General features: G+C 42.3%; 1 long non-coding RNA gene across 1 annotated transcript in view; it reads right to left on the bottom strand.

Moving 5' to 3' along the window:
• Positions 1 to 12,714: 12,714 nt before the first annotated feature.
• Positions 12,715 to 24,663, bottom strand: part of LOC146889903 (uncharacterized) — a 46,029-nt gene continuing 34,080 nt past the window's right edge. Inside the window, exons 2-3 of the long non-coding RNA XR_014999430.2 lie at positions 20,006 to 20,079; positions 12,715 to 13,534 (exon numbers count right to left, since the gene is read on the bottom strand). This is a non-coding gene — a long non-coding RNA (uncharacterized LOC146889903). The remainder of the gene's footprint in view (positions 13,535 to 20,005; positions 20,080 to 24,663) is intronic.

The following is a 24,663-nucleotide window of genomic DNA, read 5'->3' as shown; positions in this document are numbered from 1 at the left end:
GAGCCAAGTTACCGACCAGTAGTGATGGGTCCTGGGCAGATGTGAATGAGAGGTTGCATTAATGAAAGACGTCATATTTAGTCGTAACAGGTATCTTCTACATTCTGCTCCCTCGACTGTTGCCCTTCATGTGTTCTGTGGGATGAGGTTTCTTCCTGTGTCTCAGGACATCAAGGGCAGGGCCGTGGGTTTCCTCTTCTCTCCCAGGAAACAAACAGTCCCCAGACATTTCATTCTTTAAAGCCGTCTGAGTGAAGTGAATGCCGTGCCCAGTATAGTTACGATATCTTTTTAAGTTATCAGAAGTAAAACTCCTCTTTGCCCTCTCTTGCCCTTCCCCCTCCTCTGTTTAAAGAGATTTCTGATTCCAACATAAGCTTGTTGTTCTGTTTTAAAGTAGGGATCAGGTTAGTGGCAATGGAAGTAATCAAAGTGAAGTGTCTCTTCTGCTCAACGGTGACATAAGTTCAAGATGACATTTGTTTCGTTTTGTACTTCCCTATACTCTTTGGCTGCTTTTAGAGTCCCTTAAAGTTGAGGCTTAGAAAATAAGATCAAGGAAGATGCCTCAGCAGGAAAGCATTTGATATGTGTCATAAGGACCGGAGTTCCATCTCCAAACCCATTTAAAAAAGCAACACCCATGGCCTTGTGTTTGTGATCCCAATGCAAAGGAGTGGGGAAAGATTGATATATGTGGGGAATTACTGGCCAGGCCGTCTAGACTATGTAGCAATGAGCTCTGGAACAGTGAGACAATGTGTTAGAGAAAAGAAAGAAAGGAGAGAGAGAGAGAGAGAGAGAGAGAGAGAGAGAGAGAGAGAGAGAGAGAAGGTAGGGAGGGAAGAAGGAGGGAGAAGCCAGGGAGGGATGGATGATGGAGGGAGGAAGGGAAAAAGGAAGGAGGGAAGGAAGGAAGGAAGGAAGGAAGGAAGGAAGGAAGGAAGGAAGGAAGGAAGGAAGGAAGGAAGGAAAATCTATGGTTCTGACAAGTGATGAAATCCTCAATTGATGCTTCCCCTCCACGTATCCTGTTAATGCTTGGCCTCTACATATTATAGGCAGATCCTAGCAAACTCACATACACTCTAAAGATCCCTCACAAAGGCAAGTAAACTCAACTCCAGCCCCTTGCAAACATGCCCGTGACCCCATTTCCACATACCCTGCCAATTGATCCTCATTGCTGCTGTTCGTTGCAGGGCTCCAATCTCCCAACATCAGATCCCCACTTTATGGCTCCCACTAATAAGGCCAACCCATCCTCCAGAGCCTTCCTGAAACAGAGTCAGACGGCAGCAAAGCTTCCAGACACAGAGGGCAAACCCTCCTTTCTGCAGATTTACGCCACCTGAGACCCACAGGACATGAGAATATACATGCCAACCTTACGCTCCCACAGGCAAGACCCCTCCAACTTCTTAGGATCTGGCAGTAGGTTTACAGGTGTGGCATTACTTCCTTTAGAACTGTTACCTAGGTTGTCTAGAATCTGATTTGAAATGGAGAATGATGTGATACCCATCATCTCTGGAAATCGGTAGAGAGAGACTCTATTCCACTCTCTCAGTCTGGGGAGCAGCTCATGTGTAACTGGGAAGACACAGAGATTGCTCAGATATCATCTGTGCATAAAATGAAATTTCATATCCTTTTAATATCCGAAAATGGTTTTATTCCACGACCCCTGTTGAGGAAGCATTTGGTTCAATATAAAGTTCTATCACATTTACTTTTAATGACCTAATTATGGCATTTGGGTGCCCGCGGGCCTGACTGCTAAAAATTAATGGCCCTCTGAGTCCCTTGCAGTAATTTCAGGGGTTCACCCTAACCAGTCTGTATTCTGCAACTCCTACACCGCACTGGGCTTTCTTCCCACCCGGCTCTCACCTGTGCACACCTGCTGCGCTTGCCTCCTCATCTGATAATTACTGCTCACCATGGGCTCCTGACATGGCACGCCAGATGCTGTCTGAGTTCCCAGCTCACTTGTTCACATTGCAGCTCAGACAAAGGTGAAGGGACAGTTTTCTCTGAATGAACACTGACTCAAATTGTCTCTATGTAGCGTGATTTCTGCCCACCCCTGTTATCCCTAAACAAGTCAATGAACTACAAAATTCTGCTCTTCCTTAACATCTTCTGGAGTGTTTAATCAGTTCCTTCGGGCACTGTCCCTGCTCTCCTACAGCCAAGGGAGACAACTCTCGACCCCTCTGGATGGAACTTCTGTGGTGTGACTTAAAACTCTAACGTTGATCTGGCAGGATGAAGCAGCAAATTTGAAAGTGGTCATAGGCAATGAGTAGTTAAGAACTGAGGGCTAATGAGCCCCTGGTCAAATGGTCCTTTCCATATGTAGCACAAATGATTTACGTGGACCCTCTCTCTTTCCTTGCACTATCTTAGAAAGGTAAAGTCACAAAAGCCACCCTTTAAATAGATATTTCACATCTAGGAATGTGAAGACTGAGATTCATAAGGAGGTTGTATTAAAAGTGGGAATTTGACAGTGTTTATTTATTTCTCCCATGAAATGTCTCTGAGAGGGGATGATGCACACAAAACCTCCTTCACAGAGAAGGAACAGAAACATGGGGGCCTCCAATCTGAGACATCTCGGAGTTGAGATCTTGTTCAAGAGCTGCCCTGAAGACTAACGTTAAAGGTATCCTTCCTTGGTGTGCAGTTTGCTCAAGTTTAGGGTGGCAATCTACATATCAGGGATGCTAATGGCCACAGAGATAAGCCTGGTGGATCTTTAACTAATATACAATGGGGATGGGTTTTCTTGAGACCCAGAGGTCTCTTATCTCTCACTTGTGACCATTCCTGTGTTTATTAAGCATCACTTTTTGTTAGAAGTCCCTCTGTTAGCCACTAAAAGAGTCACAGTCTACGTAGGGCTGCAGCAAGCTCAAGCCCAGCTACCACCACTTCAAAGAACTGAATTTTCTCAATTCTAAAACCATTCGCCAATCTTTGACATCTGCAGGAGAGAGGTGACACTGTTTCTCCTGCCATTAGTAGGTCACCCATTCCTTAGGGAGAATGTCATAGAAAACGCTTTTCTGGACCTAGGTTATAGATAACTCAATGATATTTATCCTTGGCCTTTTCAAAGCTGGTAGTGACATCGAATGAGGTGTTCACTACCTGGCCAATAAGGCTTTAAATTGTAAAGTGCTAGCCCTCTCTTTATCAAGCAACCTTCAGAGTCTTAAAAGTATTTTGGATCTAGCTGTCCAAATATTGTCTCTTCTTCATATTGACTTCGTATGAGCCTGTTTCTCAAGCAGGAATCTTGTGGTTTTTCTGAGAAGCATGTTGTACAAAAATACTAGCATCTGGGTCCTGGCTATGACTAAATCCGAGCAGATTCAGCCCGAGAGTGATTGGACACACCTCTGGTCTTCTTGGTGGAAGGGGGGCCTCAGTCCAGGACATGGCCACTGCAGGCCTGTGCTGTTATCCATCTCCCCTTCCAAGCTTATTTCCTCATTCACATAAGCATCTCCTTCAATCTAGGCAGACCAAACACCATGGCCTAGGCAAGCCATGAAGGGTGAAGGCTTTCTCCATAAATAGGGACCAAAGTTCTGTGCAAGGTAGGGAATAAGAAAAGCGTATAACTGGACCTTGGTTAGACATTTTGGGGACAACAATGAAGCACTGGTGATTGCAGAATGTCCTTGATGTGGTGATTTTTTTTTAATTGCATCTAAACGGTAAGACGTTGTCTTGGCTTTATACAAGAATAATAGAGCCATTTGTAGCCAAGATTCACGTCTAACTTCCAACTGCAGCAAATGTGCTTATAACAGAAAATATGTTTATGTGATGGACAGTTTAATGAACTGCACTAGACTAGAGTCCCGGTTCTCTAATAATGCATTCCTGGATTTGACCTTGTGCATAACATTTTAGACTTAGTTTTCTAGGTGGGTTCCATCCAGGAGTTTGAAAAAGCTCAACTCACAGAACTTCTTAAAGGAAAAGAATGTCTGACTACGAACCACATGTTGGCTCCTTCTTTTCTCCCTTCTTCCTTTCTCCTCCTTTCTACTCTGTCTCTTCCTTCTCTTATCCCTTCCCCCTCTTTCATGTCTCTCCTTCTCACCTCTGTCCATTTTGTCATTTTTATTTTCTGTGTGTTTGCAGATGTATGTGCATGCCTGTGCTTGTTAATGTGGTTGTGGGTGCATTTAATGTGTGTGTGTGTGTGTCTGCATCTGTGAGTGTGTGCATGCAAGCACATTCTTGTGCTCATGGGTGTGAATGTTAGAGGTCAACCTCAGGTATCATGTTACTACTCAGGAGCTGTTCCCCTTTGTGCTTTACTTTGTTTTGACAGAAACTCTCATTGCCCCGAACTCACTCATTAAGCGACCTGGTTGGTCAGCATAGGGGATCCTCCTGTTTCTGTCTGCCTAGACTGAGACTACTGAAGTCTCACTACAATGCTCGACTTCATTAAGAGGCTTCTAGGGGTTGAGCTCTGGTCCTTCACGGTTGCACAGTAGGTACTTCGCCACAGGACCTAAGTCGTCAACCTTCATCTCTGTTACTGACCTTGTAGAAAGATCACTCCGAGTGAGAGGTCCTGAGCAGGTTCCTTCTGTTGCCGAAGAACGACAATCCCTCATTGTCAAAGAAGGAACAGCCTAGAACATTCACTGTACTCCCTCTTAACTGAAGTCTACTGTAGCTCATACCATGGACCGGTCTTTGGCAGCTTATGGCTGGATAAGGTCATAAATTATCATTCACCTGCTCCCATATTCAACACAGATCCAGACTTCCCTTTGCTAAATTACTGGGGTAGGCAACGTGTTACGGAAACGGGAAAGGGATGGATTCTCAGGGACACCGCAGGAAACTTTGAAACCCGAACTTTTCGCCAAGCAGTTCAATGAGTGCTCGTCACTGGTTAGTTAAAGATAAACAGAAAGAGTCTTTCAGGGTCACACATTCACCCATGACAGGGTTTTAACCTGACCACAAACCTAGAGGGGAAGCTGGTGACAATAGATATGATTATCTCTTCCTTCCTGGTCCAAAGCTAACAAGAGCTGAAAGGTAGAGAGTAAGTGTAGGAAGAAATTCAGTTAGCTGTCTCTTATCTGAGTACCCATCCTAACTTCTGGGCAACCCAGAGCATCTATACCTGACTTCAAAGTGAAAACTGCTAGTGATAGAATACAATTAATTATTCCTCAGTGGCCTGAGAACGATGGAGCACAGTGCTTACATGCAAGGCTCTTTCTACTCACCCTGGGCAAACCGTCTTCAGGTTCATCTCAATAGTCAAAGACTCGAGGTCATCAGCTTTTTTCAAGGTTCCTACTTTGCTGGCTTTTCCCCTTCTTGCAAGGCCATCTTTCCCCCATGCTCTGTGATTACTTAATTCTCCTTTAACCTTTCCTTCTGCTACGTTGCTTCTTTCTCCAGGAAAATGCCCCAGAGGAAGCATTCCTCAGCTCAAGTGACTTTACCTGGAGACCAGGGTATCTCTCAAGACAATGAAACAGGAGGCTCCTCCCTTCTAGGAGGCTAGCCACAGTGAGTGGGGCTGACTCCCTAGTGATCACCAACTAGACTGCAAACCCTTTCCCTGAGCTACCAGTTCAGACTGCAACTCCATGGCAACTGGACTCACTGTTCTTAAGTGGACACACCGGCTTGTTGATTTAGTTGGGTCCAGGGAGTTAGCACCTGGGAATTAGGGCCTTGGAACTTGAAGCTTTGCTGCTGAGCTCATTCCCCAAGAGACCTTGTTCTGGACAGGAGCCTAACCCTCAGCTCTGATTTCTCCCCAGCCAGTTTTGCAAGAGTAAGATGTGCATTTCGTCAGCCATGATCTGCTGCTTCTACAATTCCAAAACCATAGGTTTATACTTCAACAAGACTGACTGAATCATCATGCAATAGCTTATTTTTCATATTTGATTTTATATCGTGCACGTTTGATTTTTCTTTACCTACTTTTTTTCCCTCCAAATCTGGATATGTTTTTAACCATCCTTCCCTCCTTTCAGGACAACTCTTATCAAAGGGTCTCGTTTATATTCTAGAATGTCTCAGAATTAACAGTTCAGCAGACAAGAAGCACATTGCATGTCGAAAGTGTCAGGGTTACAGGCCGCACAACCCACTCTATTTCTCCCATGCACATTCCATATTTCTTAGCTCCTGACGCTGGTTTAGACAGTCATGACTCAGCAGGGACAGAGTGACCATGTGGCTTATTGTCCAACCTAGACATTCCAAAAGTTAAAAAAAAAATAGAAAGGAATAAATAAAATAGGAAACCTATACATCCTTAGGACACAACAGGATGTGGATATCAGGATGACGCGTGGTACACCTGGATGCGGGTATTCACCCTAAACATTGACCGCACTATGTAGACAAAACTTTCCTCTTGGGAACCTCAACATCATACAGCCTATAGGTCAGATATCCCTGGTCTGGTATTAGACACTCATCTTTAATTCAAAAATGTCCTCTAAGATGTTGTGGCCATGTGGTAAACTGCATAGTTGTTGCCAAAGAAAAGATGTGAAGGAATATTAAGAGGTCATTGTTGCGTTTCAGAGGGCTTCAAGTGTGATGCCTTATTAGGATAGTGTAACTTCACCTTTTGAAAGTGTAAACCATTTGTGCAGGTGTGTTCAGCTGCGAGGCAAGAAGCTGATGAGGTAACAGCAACTGAAGTCAACTTCCTGAGACCTGCCGGCAAGCCCAGCATCTCCTTCTATGACTACGAAGATTCTCTTCAGTCTTAGTCTGCTGTTGCAGATGGCGAGAGGGTTCAGAATGTGCTGGAGATATGGGCACTGCTAGGGAGAGTGAGTGCCTCCAGCTACAATAAATGCAAACAATTATCACAGACTTCTTGAAATCTTGAGCAAAGGTCAGCAGGTTGTGTCTATAGAAAGCCATTAAGTCAATACTTCAGCTTGCCAAGGACACATGGTCTCTAGGGTAACCACTTGATTCTGCCACTGTGAGCCTAGAAGCTCCCCAGGGAGGGGTTGAATATCAATAAAACTTTATCAACCAACACTCATACCACCTGACTAACTGGGGGAATCAAACCAGACAGTTGGCTGTTTAGGACCTAGTCTCCTCCAATTGGTTCTTCAGGACACAATTGACCCTGAAAGTTCAGACAGCTACCCTGCTACCAACGTGATAACCTGGTAAAAGAAGGAGACTCTCCCTGCATTGAGAGGATGGCTCAGTGGGTAAAGTGCTTGTCTTGCATGCATGAGGACCTGAGTTCGAATCCCCCAGAGGTTGCCTAAAGCCAAGCATGTTACCACATGACTGTAATCCCAGTGTATGGTGGGATGGAGGTGCAGCTAGAACAATCTACAGAAGCTCACAGCCCAGCTATTCTACGCAGTGGTCTACAACAAATAGATTCTGCCTCACATAAGACAGTGATAAGTGATCGAGACACAGAGTTTTGTTTTGAGTGAATTTAGAGGTAGAGGACAGAGAAAAAGTCACGAGATTCTCCTCACAAGTATTCTAAATTCATAAGTATTTAGTCCTAAGGCAGAGGGTAGAGCTTTGCAGAAAACTAGAAGTCAAAGAAAGATCGGTTGCTCCCCTCCTCATATCAGGCTGTTGAGAAAGCCTAAGAGCTGAAACCCAGAACCCCACTCGAGGGAACCCCCACCAAAAGCAGGTCTTTCCTGAGATAAGGAGAAAAGCCCCATGACAGGGAAGGGAGGTTAGAAGATTCTAAAAGCTGTTGGGAAACCTGGTGACACTGGTCCCCGCGGGAGGCATTCAATAATTCTACCTTCAGAGCCACAGCTGGAAAGGAAGAACGATAGAGAGAAAAGAGGTTTCTCTTCAAACCCTTGTGACCTTGTTAACTGCGTAAGAAGGAAATTTCTGGCTCACTGAAATGTTTCTTAAGCACATCCAGGTGTCAGTTAATTACAAGGGACGTTCTGAAAACGATTTGAGCATCGCACTCCCTTTACACAACCCCGGAGGCAGTCAAGAAACAAAGAAAACATAAACAGGACAGGCCTCAGTCGGCGTATGATTGTTTTATTTTTTTCTCAGATACACTTTTTAATAAACGGGATATATATTTCAAAACGGCAACCAAAAGCGTTGTCTGGTCACATGCAAGCTAGCGACAGAGTCACCTACCAAGTTTTGTCCACTGTGTGTGACTTCATAGGACACTTCAGCACACCCCAGAGAATGGATGGATTTACAACAGTACTTCCGAGTGTGCTTGGTCACGCTTCTTTAGGAGGAAGCTCCACCTGGGCACACCCTGTCTCTCTTCAAACACTGGCCCCTTCCAAAAAGGCTTGTCAAGGGATGGCTCTTCCTCCGGGGCTGCTCAAGTCCAGGCCTACTGGGTATTTAAACTGCTCGCTAGAGAACTGTCACGTGGTTTTACCCGATCTCCTCTCCCAGTTTCATCTCTGGGTGGTGGGGGGGGGGGACCAAAAATCACCCAGGAACATTTTACTCATTAAAACTGGACTTTTGGTACTTAATTTGGTTCCATTTGGATCACTGTGTCGGTGGAGTGGGTTAACATCGGGTACGGAAAACTTTCGCTGCTGTCTGTGACTTTTCAGTGGCTATCGGGCATCAAACGACGGGAAATCCCCCTCTGCGTTTTGATGTACTGTTCACTGTGCTATGCATGTTCTGTTATTGCTCAGATGCTCTTCGGTAGAAGGTAGCTGAATTATTTCAGGACTAAAGCATGGAACAGAAGATCTGTCACCCTGCTCACTGTCCGCTACTTCTCACCAAATGTAACTACTTCTGATGGTTGGTGTTTACATTTCATACTAGTCTCTGAATATATCTCTACAGCTTTATGTTTCTTAAAACAGAAACAATAGCATTTTCTAAACAAGCATTTTTCTACTCCTTTTTTTGCATTTAATGATATTTCTTGGCTGTCTTTCATAGCGTTTATGGAGAATGATCCTTTTCTTTTTTTCCCCTTTTCTTTCATAGTATTCAATTGTAAAACAGTATTATCATTTATCTTCCCCTGATCATAGACATTTTGGAATTTAATAAACCTTTCCTATCAAATTATTGTTTCATGAATATCTTTGTGGGCACATAATTTCCCATGTGACTTTGTCAGCAGTATGAGTTTCATAGAAGTAAAATTGCCAAGTCAAGAGAATGTCCAGTATCAAAATTTAATAGTAATTTCCCCATATTTTCATAGACATATGCCAGTTTAGGTCCCTATTGTTGAAGTATGGGAGAATATCATTTCCTTTTCGCTCCAAACTGACCTTTCCCAACACATAACGCGTGCTGCAGCCCAGTTTAGTTTGTATCTCTTACGATGCAACTTTTCTAAGGAGCTCCCGCACATTTCAACACCAGGAGCATCCAATACCCTCTTAGTAGCCCGAATGACCTTTAATCTTGACTGTTGCACCAGATCTAATTGGTTTTAATACTAAAACATGTGGAGACAGATATTGGGGCAAATGCTGAAAGATCTGAGAATGAAAGGAGCAAGTCACAGCCAGCTCTTACCTTGTTAACTCTTCAGCCAAAAGATGACCACTGTCTCCTCCTGCCGTATATTCGTCTCTCCAACCAGCCATACACTTCCTGTCTGTCTGTACAGACCTCCAGACCTCTATGGTTAACTAGTGGCTTCTCCCTGACCAGCCATACACTTCCTATCTGTCTATACAGACCTCAGACCTCTATGGTTAACTAGTGGCTAGCTCTACCCTCTGACCTTCAGGCAAGCTTTATTTGTTAGAGTACAAACAAGATCTCACCACACTTGGCTTTCCAGAGCTCTTTACCAAAATATGTACTATGGCAAGGGCAAGGAAAACCATTTGGTACAAGCTTTATAGCTTTGCATATTTTCCAAAGTTTTCGTTTGTATTTTCAGTGTCCGATCTTTCACTTTCTGCAGTGAACTAACTGCTAGCTCTTATCTATTTGAGCTTATCCATTCTCCTGAATTCATGAGGAATTTTCACCTTTCTGAAAATATATCCCCACATGTCTGTTTAATGTTTTCAATATTTGTGTTTGAAATACTTTATGAAATTAACATGCATTTTGATATGTAACAGAAAACAGATTCAACTTTTTTCTTTTAATCAAATTAGGAATTTATTTTCAGTTCGCAAGTTAATATTCTCACATATATGTATTTTAACATATATCTCCTATATACATTTGTGTTCTTGCCAAATTTTGTATTGTTGACATTTTCTCTGTTATTGTTTTAGTTTTCAGTAAGCAAGAAGTCTATTTTATTACTATTGTTTTAGACAATATTTTTCTGTGGACTGTTTGGCCTGGAATTGACTATGCACCTTAGCAGGTCTCACACTCCAAATTTAACTGCCTCTGCCTCTCTAATCCTGGGATTACAGGAAAATGCCTCTGTTCCTGGATTATTTATTATATTTTTTATGGAAATTCTGTTCCTTTTTCCCTGTATGAAACCTCAATTTTCTTTAAAGAAGGATTCATAGTGACTTATTTCCCTTCATTATAGACTATATGGATGTCTTTTTATCTTATATTTAATTTAATACCTGCATAAAATATTAGATTCATATTTTTCCCTCGCAATGACCACCTATATCCAAGTCTCTTGAGCCATTGAAATCTTTTTGTTTTGTTTTGTTTTGTTTTTTGAGACAGGGTTTTTCTGTAGCTTTGAAGCCTGTCCTGGAACTAGCTCTTGTAGACCAGGCTGGCTTCGAACTCGCAGAGATCCTCTTGTCTTTGCCTCCCAAGTGTTGGGGTTAATGGCGTACACTACCACCAGCTGGCAAGTCATTGAAATCTTAATCTCACTCTCCGTGTGTGTGTGTGTGTGTGTGTGTGTGTGTGTGTGTACACTTTTCTATACTTCTATAATATTTATAGTGCACAGGCATGTGTGTATAAAAAGGTTGCTCTTATAAATTTTCTAGCAACTCCTTCAAACTTTCCTTACTAATTTTAAATATTCCATAAGCAATTTCTGGAGTTCAAGCTCACTTCTAAGAAGACAGGCATGGCTCTGCTGCAGAGTGAGTCTGCACTGCCATTGCTCAACCCTGCTATGCCTTGATAATATTTTAAATAGTACCTAATACCTCCATCTTTGTCAGTATTAATATACAAAAAACAATAATACATATATTTAGTCACATGATTACAAGGCAACTATGAAACACACAAACCCTTCCCCCTATGATTGGGGGAGGTGTCTTTCTTTAAGCTTTATTACTAAGATTAACATTGACTAAAACCAATTTGGGAAGAAAAGGGTTTCATAATCCATCAAAGAGAAGAGTCAGGATAGGAACTCAGGTGGAAACCTGAAGGCAGTAATTACAGCAGAGACCATAGAGTAATGCTGCTTGCTTGCTCTCAATGGCTTGCTCAACTCACTTGCTTGATACAGCCTTTGCCCATCTGCCCAGGAATGGCACAGTCCATAGTGAGCTGGGTCCTCCAATGTCAATCATTCATCAAGAAAATGCTCCACAGATGTACCCACAGGTCAACCTGGTGAAGGCATTTTTCTTTCTCTGTTGAGATTTCCTCCGCCTGAGCATACCTAGGTTGTGTCATGTTGGAAAACAAAACAAAACAAATGACTAAACACCACAGAAAGGCGAGACACCAATATATTAGCTTCATCACTTTCCTCCATTCAAAAGGATTAGCTATTTTTATTGTATTTCCAAAGGATAGTTCTGTGTCTTTGAAGCTACTAGGAGATCTTATATCACTTAACATTCTATTGTAAGTTTTCTCTGACTCTAAGTGCATTTTAAATCTATATATTTAAGTTGTTTCACTTCTTAAGTTTTAGGAAATTGCTTCCCAAACAAGATTTGTTTGTGTCGTCTTCTTTGTCGTCTTCTTCTTCTTCTTTGTCTTCTTCGCCTTCTTCTTCTTCTTCTTCTTCTTCTTCTTCTTCTTCTTCTTCTTCTTCTTCTTCTTCTTCTTCTTCTTCTCCTCCTCCTCCTCCTCCTCCTCCTCCTCCTCCTCCTTCTTTTTCTTTTTCGAAATACCAATAACATAAGGCTGGATCTTACTCATGAATCATTTATTTATTTATTTATTTATTTATTTATATCTTTTTTCTCTCTGATGATATTAACATTCAGATTCTCTTTAATTTTGCCTGTTTCAGTCCTTATGTCCTTAAGTTTTCAACAGAACATCTTTCCATATATGGAAAGATATAATACAGGTTACGATGTTGTTTAAACTGATTCTTCCTATCTTTTCATAGCAATATATTTTGTCAAAATATTCATCTGTTCTGTGGAAACATTTTTTCTCATTAGGAAAAATAAGGGCTGGTTAAGAAAAGAGCAAAATGTTTGTCATGCAAACAAGAGACCTGGAGCTCAAATCCCTCCCTAGAAACCACATGACAAGCCAGGTCACCTGTCTTCCCAGCACTTGAAAGGCAAGAAGTGTGATCCCTGGGGCAAACTGACCACCTAAACTAGCTAAACTAGCCAAGTCATGGAGCTCTGGGTTTACTGAGAGACACTGTCTCAATAAAATGAAAGGGAGAACAATCAAGGAAAACATCCAACATCAACTTTAGCTTCTTTCGTGCATGCATAGTAACACACATACAAACACATGTAGTCACACACCATATACAAATACACAACTAAAAAGGGAAACAGAAAGAAGACAACAGAGTTACTCTGCCATTTTATTCATCGTTGATATTTCCCTTCATATCTTTGTGTGTTAGTTCCCTTGACAAATATCTGAGCATGGACTTTGTGGCAGACATTGAGTCAATTGTTAAAAAAAAAATGATTATCTGTAAAGTCAGGTAAGACTCCTGACCTCATGGACCATATATCCTGCCTCATGTTATTTGTCATTGACTTAAATAAAAAAAAAAACTATCCACCTATGATATATGATCTATAAGTGGTTTTCCAACATGAGGAGAAAATTCCTAAGATAGCCATCTAAATAAAGAGAAACAGTTATTTTACCTTTGGGTTTAATCACATGTCTACTTGACATACTTTCTTTTAGGCTCTTATAGCCTGTTCATTTTAAGTGGCTGAGAAGCAGAGAGGCAGGCAGAGGCCAGGAGCCAGGGGCCAGAAGCCAGGGGCCAGGGTCCCAATATTCCACTCAAGGACACACACTAAGCAGCATAACATTCTTTCATTAAGATCCACTTCCCAAGGAGCATCATCTGTATCAGAGAAGAGTGAAACCCAGGACCCTGTAGGAGCCACCTCCCCCAATCACGGCAAACTGTATTAAAATCTCTGATGACTTCTCTTCTTTTCCGAGGTCTCTTGTTTGTCACAGTCAATTCCTACTTTCCAGGGATATCCATGACCAAATTAGCATTATTTGTCAAGTGTAGAAGAAAATGCAAATAACTTATGACTTGTATGATGTCAGGCCAGCAAGGATGTCCAGGACACACTGAGTCCCTGTTCAGATCTTCCGTTTGCCTCCTTCTCGACCATACACTAGCATTCAACTTCACCTGCAATAGTCACATTTTCATTACTATCACAAAGAGAGTTATCCTGGAAAATATCTGTAAAATTCCCACTGTGCTTGATGTATTGATTGCACACTGGATACACCACCACCACCACCACCAACAACAACAACAACAACAAAAACCCTTTCTGTCATTCTTTGACCCCTTTTGATGGTTCAACAGACCCATTTTAGTTTGAGATTTATCCCCAGACGTTGGAAAACAAAGGCAGTGCTTCACTGTGTCTCACAGAAATAAGCTATGGCAACCATTACCACAAAGTACAGAGGCCGACTTTGAGCAGAAAGGACTTGCCCTATTAAATGTATGCAACTAGCTGGACACACTGGCCATTTATCGAAAAAATTAATAGGCCCTCCATGTGACATTAAATAGCCTTTTAACAGCAGTGCACTTAGATCCCACACCAACTTACACAAAATAAATAGCACTGAATTGCCTAACAATCAAATAAGGATTTGTCTTCCATTTCAATTTAAATTATTCTGAAAGATAAGCAAACCTAAAAAGCTAATGGAAGAATAAATCCCTATCTGTTATGTGCTATTTGACACATATGTAACCCCAGTTGTCTTTGGGAAAATAAAGTTACATAATTTATTTTGTGTTTTCCATGCACCAGTCATTAGGGCATCTTCAGTAAGTAGCATTAAATGGAGTGCAATAAGGTTGTGATATTGTCAGTGAGCACAAAGGGAGAAAAATGGGATGTGAGAGAGAGAGAAAGAGAGAGGGAGAGGGAGAGAGAGAGGGAGAGAGAGAGAGAGAGAGAGAGAGAGAGAGATTTCAACAAACTTGCTTTGTGCTATTAAGAACATAGGAGAATACTAACATGAGTGTGGCAATTCATACTCATACAATATTTGGAGAGAGCAAGGAAGAAAATTAATGGAACTCAAATATGAAACATATCCTATAACTCAAGACCCATTTATTCCCTGAAATTAATGTGCTCACAGTGGGAGATCTACAAAGAGGGGAGGCTATTAAAAATGCTTCCATAAGACATACACCACGAAGTTGAGGTCCTAACAAATTTATAAGCCCATACTGGACTCAACATGTTTTCTCCTCCCCTTTATTTATCAGCTCACGACCTTAAAATAAAGAGAGAAAGGCAATTGAGAGGAGGAACATTTGCATATAGCAATGACAGATCATCCAGTGGGTGAGAATTAGCAAGTGCTGGGTTTGAACGTGTTGACCCGAAGGCCAGGTAGACCCAGTGGTGAGACTAGTCCGCATCATAGAATAGGGACATCAGGGGGTCCCAGTTAGGGCAGCTGGTGTGGCTGCCAGTCCCACCCCTTTGTCTATATTTTCTCTGTAATAATTGTTCTTTACCTGTTGGTTTGTCCTTTCTGGTGGACCTTTGCTACTCACCTGCTACAAGTACAGACCCCGCCTCCTGACACAGGCCTGACAATGGGCCCAGATGACATGGGCTCATTTAATGCACAACCAATAGGAACCGTAAGAATCTCCCTTCATTTAGCTCTTAACTATTCCTCTCTGCCACGATAAAGGAGCATTTCGGGGCATAATCCAAATACGTATTGCTTATGACCTGCTTTCCAGAATGAAATACGTGGAAGAGAGCCACCACCATCCACAGCCAACAGAAAAAGAGGAAAGGAAATTATCCAAAGACAGGATCATGAGAATGGCCTTCTGTTTTTAGGAGAGACCCTGGATCAGAGGTACTTAAGATGCATCTGTAGCCCCTGTAAAATGAGCTCCAGCCAACGCAAGATGAGAACCAGAGCAGCCCGCTAGTACCCGGCATTGATTATTCCAGTGACTTTAATCATAACAGCTTGAGTGTAGGGAGTCAGGTAACAGGGACACAGCAGCGCACAGCATGGTGGGTGGTACTAGGAAGGTGCCGTGCCAAACACTTCTTGAGATGTTGGCCTGTGAAAATGTGACTCACGGAATATCCGTAGCTAACGTGATTCTGGACACAGGGAAGACTTCCCTATGCCATGCCTATGATTTCTCCTGTACCTCATATCCTCTTCCCCAAGAATGTAAATGTTGAGCACGTTTGAATGCTGATGTTATGGTGAGAGAGTGAAACAAGTGGTTAAGATGCTAGCTAGATGGGAATGTGGTACAGACACTGGGAGATGGTAGGTACCTCCTTGGGGAGGGCAATAGTGAGGATGGATCACAACTGTAATGACCTGAGACTTTAGAGGGGAAGAGGGAGAGCTCTGGTGTGGAAGTGTAACAGGGAACAATTATGTCTCATACCCAGTTCAGGCCATGGTGTCTTCAGACTGTCAGAGCATGCCTACCAGTTTCCTTAATCACTATTTTTTTGCTGTATCCTGGTTTGCCAAGAAGTTCCAAGAGATGGCTGCTTCACTCTCTCCATCTGAAGCAGATGTGACCCATGGGCCTCTTCTCTCACCATCAATAGCCTCCGTTGTATTCTCAGTCCAGGGTTGTATAAAACAGTTGGGACCCATCACCACTGTTCCTTCTGGCCCCTTAAATCTGCTTCCCAGATTAGTACCTGAGTATGCAGTGGTTTGAATGGAAGAAGTTTCTCAATGGTCAGTGTGCTGAAGAAGCAACTTAGCTTTGATTAAAGTCGCCACTTCCAGGCTTCAAATCCAGATACTGAGATTCAGAAAGGCTAATTGCTAAAAAAAAAGAATCAGTATCTTTCACTAGCACCTCAGGTGCATGGATCACTCTTTGATAAAGACAAAAGCAAATGATTGATTCGAATTTCGACTGACCACTAATGCAGTCTGATGCTAGCTGAGCTCCATCATCTCAAATCCAAGACTCCTCGTTCATTCGCCTGCTATGCAGTGGTTAGACATTAATTTTTTTTTTTTTGTTATCAGGAACTCCAGAAGCAATGGCTCTTAGAGCTTTATTTCTCTTTCATGACATAGGACTGGAATACAAAGTAGGGCTGCTACTGTTTGAATCTGAAATGTCCCTCGTAGACTCATTGAAGTTTTGATCCTGGTAGCACTATATGGAGATGTTCTAGCAATGTTAGGAGGCCTTTAACTAGCTGGAACCTGAGGGTTTGTTTTTGAAGGTTACCAGGTCCCTGACTGCTGCCATGATTCCTTATTCTTAAATGGCTCTTGACAAGTGTAGAATGATGTTCTGCCTCATCTCAGACCCAGAAACAACAGCACTTACTGACCACAGACAAGGACCTCTGAAGCACTGTGCAAAACAATCCTTCCCTCCCTGTAAATTGGTTCTCCTGAGTGCTTTTACAAGTCCAATATTCGAGAACAGTGATAGGTCCAAGAGTGGCAGGGCTCCTGGACGCCTCTTCACCATGAGTATCAGTACAACCAGTGACTTCTAGGGCTTCATTATAGATAAATTGGATCTCAGAGGGATAAAAGTGCATATGGAGCTAAAATAATTTTTTGCTACTCTCTTTATTGTTGTTTCTATAGTGCTGGGGATTAAACCTATGGACTCATGTACTAGGTGTATCAGTGACTTTGCTATTACTGATAGAATGCTGTGACTAAGGCACTTTGTAGAAGAAACTGTTTATTTGGGTCTAGGGTTTCAGAGGAATAAAAGTCACCACCAGGGTGAGGTAACATGTTGCTAAGGATGCATGGCGGCTGGAACAGCTCAGAATTCACATCTAGAATGGCAAGCCAGAAACAGAGAGCAAAGAGGGAATGCTGTAAGTCTTTAAATTCTCAAAGCCTGTCCCAAAGACATGCTTCTTCCAGCAAAGCCACATCGTTTAAGTTTTCCCAAGCAACGCCACCAAATAGAGACCAGGCATACAGATGCCAGCGCCTGTAGGAAACATCCTCGTTCGAACTACCACAGTATGCAAGAGTTCTACCATCCAGCTGTACCTGTAACTCTCGTTTTCACTGTGTAACTTGAGATGTGGTCTTACTACTGTGCTTAAGCAGGTCTTAAACTTGCTATCTTTCTTCCTTAGCTTCCCAATCCGCAGGTATTATATCGGCCTGCAGTAGCAGACCAACCCTCTCTTTTAAGAAGCGCCCGTCCTGCCATCTGCAGTAATAATTCTACATATGCCATTTAGGTGAGAGGTATTTCCTGAGGAGATGGAACATATGTATCTACTCACCCTACAGAGGGAATGCATGGCAGACCAAAGTAAGCATCGCATCCAAATCCAGTCTGTGTGGCGCGCCCCTTGACCAGCAAGCAGGAACGACCACGAATTCGAGAATTCTTCCCAAATCACAACTTTATTGGAGCCTCTTGGTTGAAGGGGGAGTGGGGAACGGGAGAGAGCGAAAGCCAAGCAGCAGCTGCTTTTCTAGGGTGGAGAGGCTTGGATGCTGTTCTGATTGGTGAATACCATTCCCCTGAAGCCCTGGGCTTCGGGACAGGCCAGGGAACCAAGGCTCAGTTATGCAAATACAGGCCAAGGCCCACTTGGCAACTTCAAAAGGATTTGTTTACCTCCAAGCTGCAGGACACCAGCACCATTTCACAATGGTGATGTCCTGATGGCTCCTTACACCAGTCAGTGAGTTATTAGGGTTACTCACAGGAATGTATGGGAGGGGTTACTTACAGAAGCAAGAATAGCACTGTGTCACCAAAAAAACCAACCCCCATATGGGTGGTGACTCATGAAAGCTATAATTTTGGTCTGAATAACTTGCAGGCAGATGAAAGGTCCAGGAATTACCTCTCACTGCTGGTCTGGTCAATTGGTCAGTTTCCTCCAGAAGTTGGCCTACAGCAATCTATAAAGCTGAGGAGGTACCTTCAAGAACCTTCCAAGCTTTTGCTTTTCCAGACATATCATTTTTCTTTTAACTACCCGAGACTCATGAGCCTCCCCCTTGCCTCCAGGAAGGAATGTTTCAGCTAAGAGGAACCTAAGAAATATGGGTGTAGAGCAGCTAAGAAGGTGACAAAGTTAAGCATGGTCTCAGGGAACTGAGTAGCTGGTCAACAGTTTAAATTCTTCTGCTAAAGAGGAACAGAAATTGCGAGTCTAGTCACTTCTGCCTCTGGGCAATATCAGCTGTGTTACTTTGTTAGAACTACCATGACAGCAGATAACAGGGTTTGTGATTTGGTTGAGAAAATGTAATATTTTTTTTTTTCAGTTCTAAAAGATAAAAGCGATAGAGGTGCCAGTATGTTTCATTTTTTTCTGAGGCATCTGTGGTGGAATTTTAGTTTAAAATATGTTACATTTGTTTATGCTGTGGAGCATTTGGTTAATGATGCAAAGATGTGTTATATTCTTTCATGTTGCGTTTATGTAACTCTGTGAAGCTGTGTTACTTTGCCTGTCTAAAACACCTGATTGGTCTAATAAAGAGATAAACAGTCAATAGCTAGACAGGAGGGAAAAATAGGTGGGGATTTCAGGCACAAAGAATAAATAGGAGGAGAAATCTGGAGATAAGGAGTGAGAGAAGGAGAACAGGGGGGAAAAGGAAGATGTTAGAGGCCAACCAAACAACAACACAGCCAGTCACAGAAGAAGAAGGAAAGAAAGACATATAGAATAAAAGAGGGTAAAAGCCCAGAGGCAAAACATAGTTAAAGAAAAATGAAATAATTTAAGTTAGAAAAACTGACTAAAAACAAGTGTGCTAAAACTGGGCATTCATAAGTAAGAATAAGTCTCCATATATTTACTTGGGAGCTGTGTGGTGGGCCCCCCAAGAATAATAGTAAAAACAAACAAACAAGCCAACAACAACAACAAAAAAACCCACTACAGGCAACTGCAAGAATCTCTTCCCTGACTTTCTGAGCTCATGTCATTTTTCTAAGCATTTCTCTTGTTTCCGTGGTTATTGATTCACAGCTGTCATCTTTGCCTGTATAATTCAACCTCTATGACTGAGCTTCCTCGTGTTTTTGTTTGTTTTACAATTTTAGACATATATGCAAGATACTGTGAACCCATGCACCCCCCAATTGCCCTTCCCACTCCTGATGACCCCATTCTTCTTCCTTACTGGTCTCCTCCTGCTATCTAGCCATTTATCTATAAATCTATCTCTTTCAAAGCTTAATTAGAGTTGCTTGTATGCGTATAGGTGTAAGGTTATTAACTGAATCATGCGCAACTTGCCAATAGTCACACCACTGAAGAATGTGAATTCCTCTTCCCCTGCTGGCCAATTGCTCTTTTCGGAGGGGTGAGGACTCATGAGCCCTACTCTGTTTATATACAGACACCACCAAGCCTAGCGGATTTGGGATAGTCATAATGGCTTCATCTTAACTTGGATATCTGTCAGACTCTAAACCCCGACCTCCCCCCTCAAAAGACTGCATTCACAAGTATGTTGGGGTCCCACATTGGTGTCCAGGCTTGACAGGTTAGGGATATGAGGATCAGCAATATTAGATAGAAGGAACAAAGAAGTGAAAGAAAGGTAATAGAGACATAGGATAGAGCTGGAAGGGAAATCCAGTGACTACTGAATTCACCTGTGTTTACTTCCCATATGCTTGCAGACTCTAATCCAAAAGGGGGGAAGAAGGCAAAAGACTGCCTTAACATCCTACAAAGAACAAACAGAGAAATTACCTACTTCAATACCTGAAATATAAAACTACTATATCCTGAGTTAAGCATTCTGTTGTTTAGGAAGGAAATGCAATAACCACACCTTAGACCAAGCATCCATAGGTAGCCACTCCCTGGGTCAAATCTCCTGTCATATCCTTGAAGGAACAGGAGTCAGCTTGATTTCTCTGACCTTTGGTCAAGGTGGAACAGATCTACCTCTGTGGGCCATCTTAATACCTAAAACACCAAGAAACCACACCCTAGGTCAAGATATCCTGTTTGTACCCATACCTTAATTCAAACCTCTTGCCAATAACCTTGAAAGAGCAAGAGTAGGCTTAAACTCTTTACCCTTCAGACAAAGTGGAGCAGATCCACTCCTGTGGGCTCTTACACAAGTACCCCATAAGGACTTCATGGTCTTCAGATTTGGAATATAAATCAATTAATTACCACATCATAATAATTATGAAAAACCATTGCAATGTCAACCCCTGTCTTTTACATGGCCAGCTCTGTACTCCCAGTCCCATCCTTTATCCTTCATCCCTGCTGGCTCCCATCTCTAAATCCTGGCTTCCTCCGTTCCCTCTATGTTCACTGCACTGGGTTCACCATGGTTTCTGTTTGTACCCAGCTCTTCACCTGCTACAACATGTCCTAGAACACGTCAGCCATCTGAACTTTCTAGCTCTCCAGCTCCTCCTTTGCCTCCCCTTCCTGCCATGACATTAATTGATTTAAATGTGTGATTGGAACTTTAGTCCAATCCAGTAGCTGAAAGTCCATTCATTCAGCTCCTACCCAGAGCATCTCAGAACATGCCAGTTGAGGTTGCATGAGACTCTCATTATGAGACTGGAATTTTAAATGTTTAGTTTGCAACTGATAAAAGATCTTCAACTTGAAATTAAAAAAAATAACATGCTGCCTGTGGCTGCTCAAATTGGATACTGGGGCAGATGATGCTGTTTCAAACAACAGAGGGTAGGACTTCAGGAACAACGTACTCCTCAGAAGTCAGCATCCAGGGTAGATTCAGGCTGCTTCAGGACATGAGGGATTAGAAGGGGAACAGGGGAGCAGGGAGAATGTGGGCAGGAAGTCATGACTCTAATGGAAATATTTCTCAGAATTTTCCAGAAGGCAACAGTAGTTTGTTAAATATTAAGTAGAGAAATCTCTCTCTGACTGTTACAGGCACACAGCAAGGGGAGACAGGGCTGTTTTATAATCTCCAACGTGGCAGGATGGGGATAAGGGCCCACAAAGCTGGGCTAATTTGTCAGGGAAAAAAAAATAAAACGGTGGCTTCCAGCAAAAGGTTCACAGATGCTGCCTTCTAATTAAAATTTTTTAATTTTCGAGCACAATTTTACAGATTTTTATACCTGCAAATGAGTGCCTTGCACCACATGGCATCTCCCAGTGTACTGTGAAGGGAGAAGCCAGGGCAGCATCAATGGCTCGTACTCCACTCCATGCCTCTGCATCTTCTGCTTTGTGTTGTGAGAAACCAACAAAGGGGAAACTCAAATGAAAACAGAACACTCGGTGTCCACCCTGCGTCTGAAATTGTCTGGGACAGGAAAGTGTGTGGTTTTTCGTTTTGGCTTTGGTTTTCTGTTCTGTTTCGTATTGTTTTATCAAGAAGGCAGAAATTTAACTGGCTGTGTCTGGTGCTTCTGAGAAACCAGGAGTTAGAATTTGGAAAGCCTCCTAGACGGAAGGAAGCCTATGGAGCAGTTCACTCGCAGCTCCAGTCTCATCTTGGTGAAGGTTGTTTGCAACAGCAATGAGAAAGGAAAGTGTGAGAAGCTCCCAGCAGCTGGACAAATGCTTTCTCATTGAGCGCAGACCTAACCTTAGTGATCCCTGACTGCACTCCAGCAATCCCTGCCAGCTGGTGAGATGGGTAACCCAAGTCTAATTTAGAGCAGGACTGTTCTGTGCACCTTTATGTTCAGTATAAGGCAAGATCGGTTTTAATTAATTTGAAATTATATATAATAAAAATATATAATTTAATATAATATAAATAATATAATTTCATCATATATACACATAACACATGTATATATATGTATATATACATATATACGTATATATTCATTCTCTGTCTTCTAAATGGTCAGATTTACACTGTCTCTGTACCACTCCCTGGTCCATCCTTTATCCTACATCCCTGCTGGCTCCCGTCTCTAAATTTTGGCTCTTAATACTGGAGTCCTCCTTCTCCGTTCCCTCTGTGTTCACTGCACTGGGTTCACCTTGGCTTCTGTTTGTACCCAGCTCTCCACCTACTTCAATACACTACCGAGTTCTGAGTCCTAGAACATGTCAGCCTTCTGAACTTTCTAGTCCTCCACCTCCTCCTTTGCCTCCCCTTCCGGCCACGAGGCTAATGGACTCAAAATGTGCAATTACTTTTGGTTCAATGATGCCACTAGCTGAAACTCACTTCATTCACATGCTGCCCAGAGCATCTCAAGCAAAGCAGTAAGCGCTCCTAAACTGTCTCTTTAGGTCCCAAATTGCACAAGGAAGTACGTGTGTGCATTTGCACGTTCATGCATGCTGTATGTGTGTGTGTTCCCTTGTGTGCACGTGTGCGTATGTGTGTGTGTATGTGTGTGTGTGCCCTTGTGTGTACATGTACGTGTGCGTGTGTGTGTGCTTTGCTTTCTAATTGCTCTTACCCATCACCTACTCCTTACTTTAAAATTATTTGTATTTATGATCCGTTTCACCCAAGAAATCGTTTACATGGCTTAGGGAGTAGAGGTGCTTTGGTTACTTTTCCCGATGCTCTGATACAATAACTTGAGAAAAGCAAGTTGAGGCAGAGAGGATTGAGTTGAGTCTGCCTGGTAGTTTGAAGGGATCGTTTCTTCACAGTCTGGAAGGCAGCCATGCTGGCTGAGGCAAAAGGCTGACTGACGACATTCTGTCTGAACCCAGGAAACAGAATGAACAGATGTGGGTCTGGTCTATAAAGCTTCAAATCCCACCCTCAGTGACTTATTTCCTTCTGTGACACCCTGCTTCCTAAGGGTCCCACACCTTTCCCAAACTGGCTGGAATAAAGTGTTCACACGTAGCAGCTTATACGAGATATTGCACACTCAAACCACAGTAGTAGGCACACAAAATAGGTAAGCAAATCAAATGTTTACCGATAATAAATCATAAGGAAACTTAACATACTTCTGGTATGCATACAAGTTTATTATTTATTATGGTCTAAAGCAAATTTACATACTAATGAGATGATTGTGGATGTGCTTGTTTATTTTTACTTAAAGAATATTTGATACTATATGATATAGACAACATATTTTAGAATTGATCAATATTTTGGTTTTTTAACCATTAATGCCAAGAACGCCACTTTGCATAAATGCATAATATAAAAATGACAGAAGTAGGTTTAGGACCATTTTAGAAATCATTGGAAATTCTGTCATATTTTCAAGCCAACATTCATTTAGTAGTATTTATAAAACTCATGTCAACAATTCAAGCAGCAATTTTTAAAACCAAATATTTGAACATGGTACAATCCAAAGACATACTAATTTTAGACTTACATACTGATGAATGTTGTTAGGATAATATTAAAATTCTTTGTTTTTCATAATTAGACCAATATGTTTCTATAAGAACAGAAAGGTTTGTATGTACAATTTAAAAATGCCCTGAAATTCAGGGCCTGGAGGGATGGCTCATCAGATAAAGTGCTGACTGCCCTTCCAGAGGACACTTTCCCGGCAGCCACATCAGGCAGCTTACCAGCACCCCTAACTCCAGGGAATTCATCACCATCTTCTAACCCCAGCAGCCACGCACACAGGCGATTTATGTTCATATGAATCCCCACATACACATACATTTTTCCCAATTGCCAATTGTAACACACATTAGTCTCAAGCCTGAGCTGAGGTGTTTCAGGCAGCGGCTGGCTGCTTGCAGCTGTGGCGTGACTGCGCACACAGTGCAAAGTGGGCATGCCCTGTGTTCGGAACCAAAAGTTCAGGGATGCTGTTGGGACAACACGGACAGGACCTCTCGCAAACACCTTCAGTTCACTAAGCATTTGTTTTGCAAATCACTTATTGTCTGTCGTTTACAAACCTTTTGGTAACCCAGGAAACTCTGCCAGCGAGTTCATCTCAGAGAGTGTTTCTTTCTCTGCGTAAAGCAGAAACCCAACTTGGTTCGCATCCCATCTTCAAACTCGCCAGTTTCCGTTTCAGGTTCTTCAAGAACCTCTTCACGCTCTGCTTCAAGACTGCACAAAAGGGCCTGTCACTTTTCACTGCACAGCCAGCATCGTTCTGGGGTAGGGAATAAAATGCCCTCTTATGAAACCGCGAGCTGAGTAGCCTCCAAGAAAGACTCTAAAATAACAGAGAAACTCTTTCTACCTCCGCCTTGATCCTGTCGGATATTTATCTTAAGGATTTCGTTTGATAAGCCGAAGCCTTAGTTCTGAAAGTTAGTTTCACGTTTTGATTTGTCTCTGGTTATCCTTGAATATAACCTCAAAAACTGAATGCCAGTGTATTAAATATTT

The sequence above is a fragment of the Myodes glareolus genome, chromosome 24 (genome assembly GCF_982192425.1).
Source record: "Myodes glareolus chromosome 24, mMyoGla1.1, whole genome shotgun sequence".
NCBI lineage: Eukaryota > Metazoa > Chordata > Mammalia > Rodentia > Cricetidae > Myodes > Myodes glareolus.
This window is presented reverse-complemented; position numbering and strand designations above follow the sequence as displayed.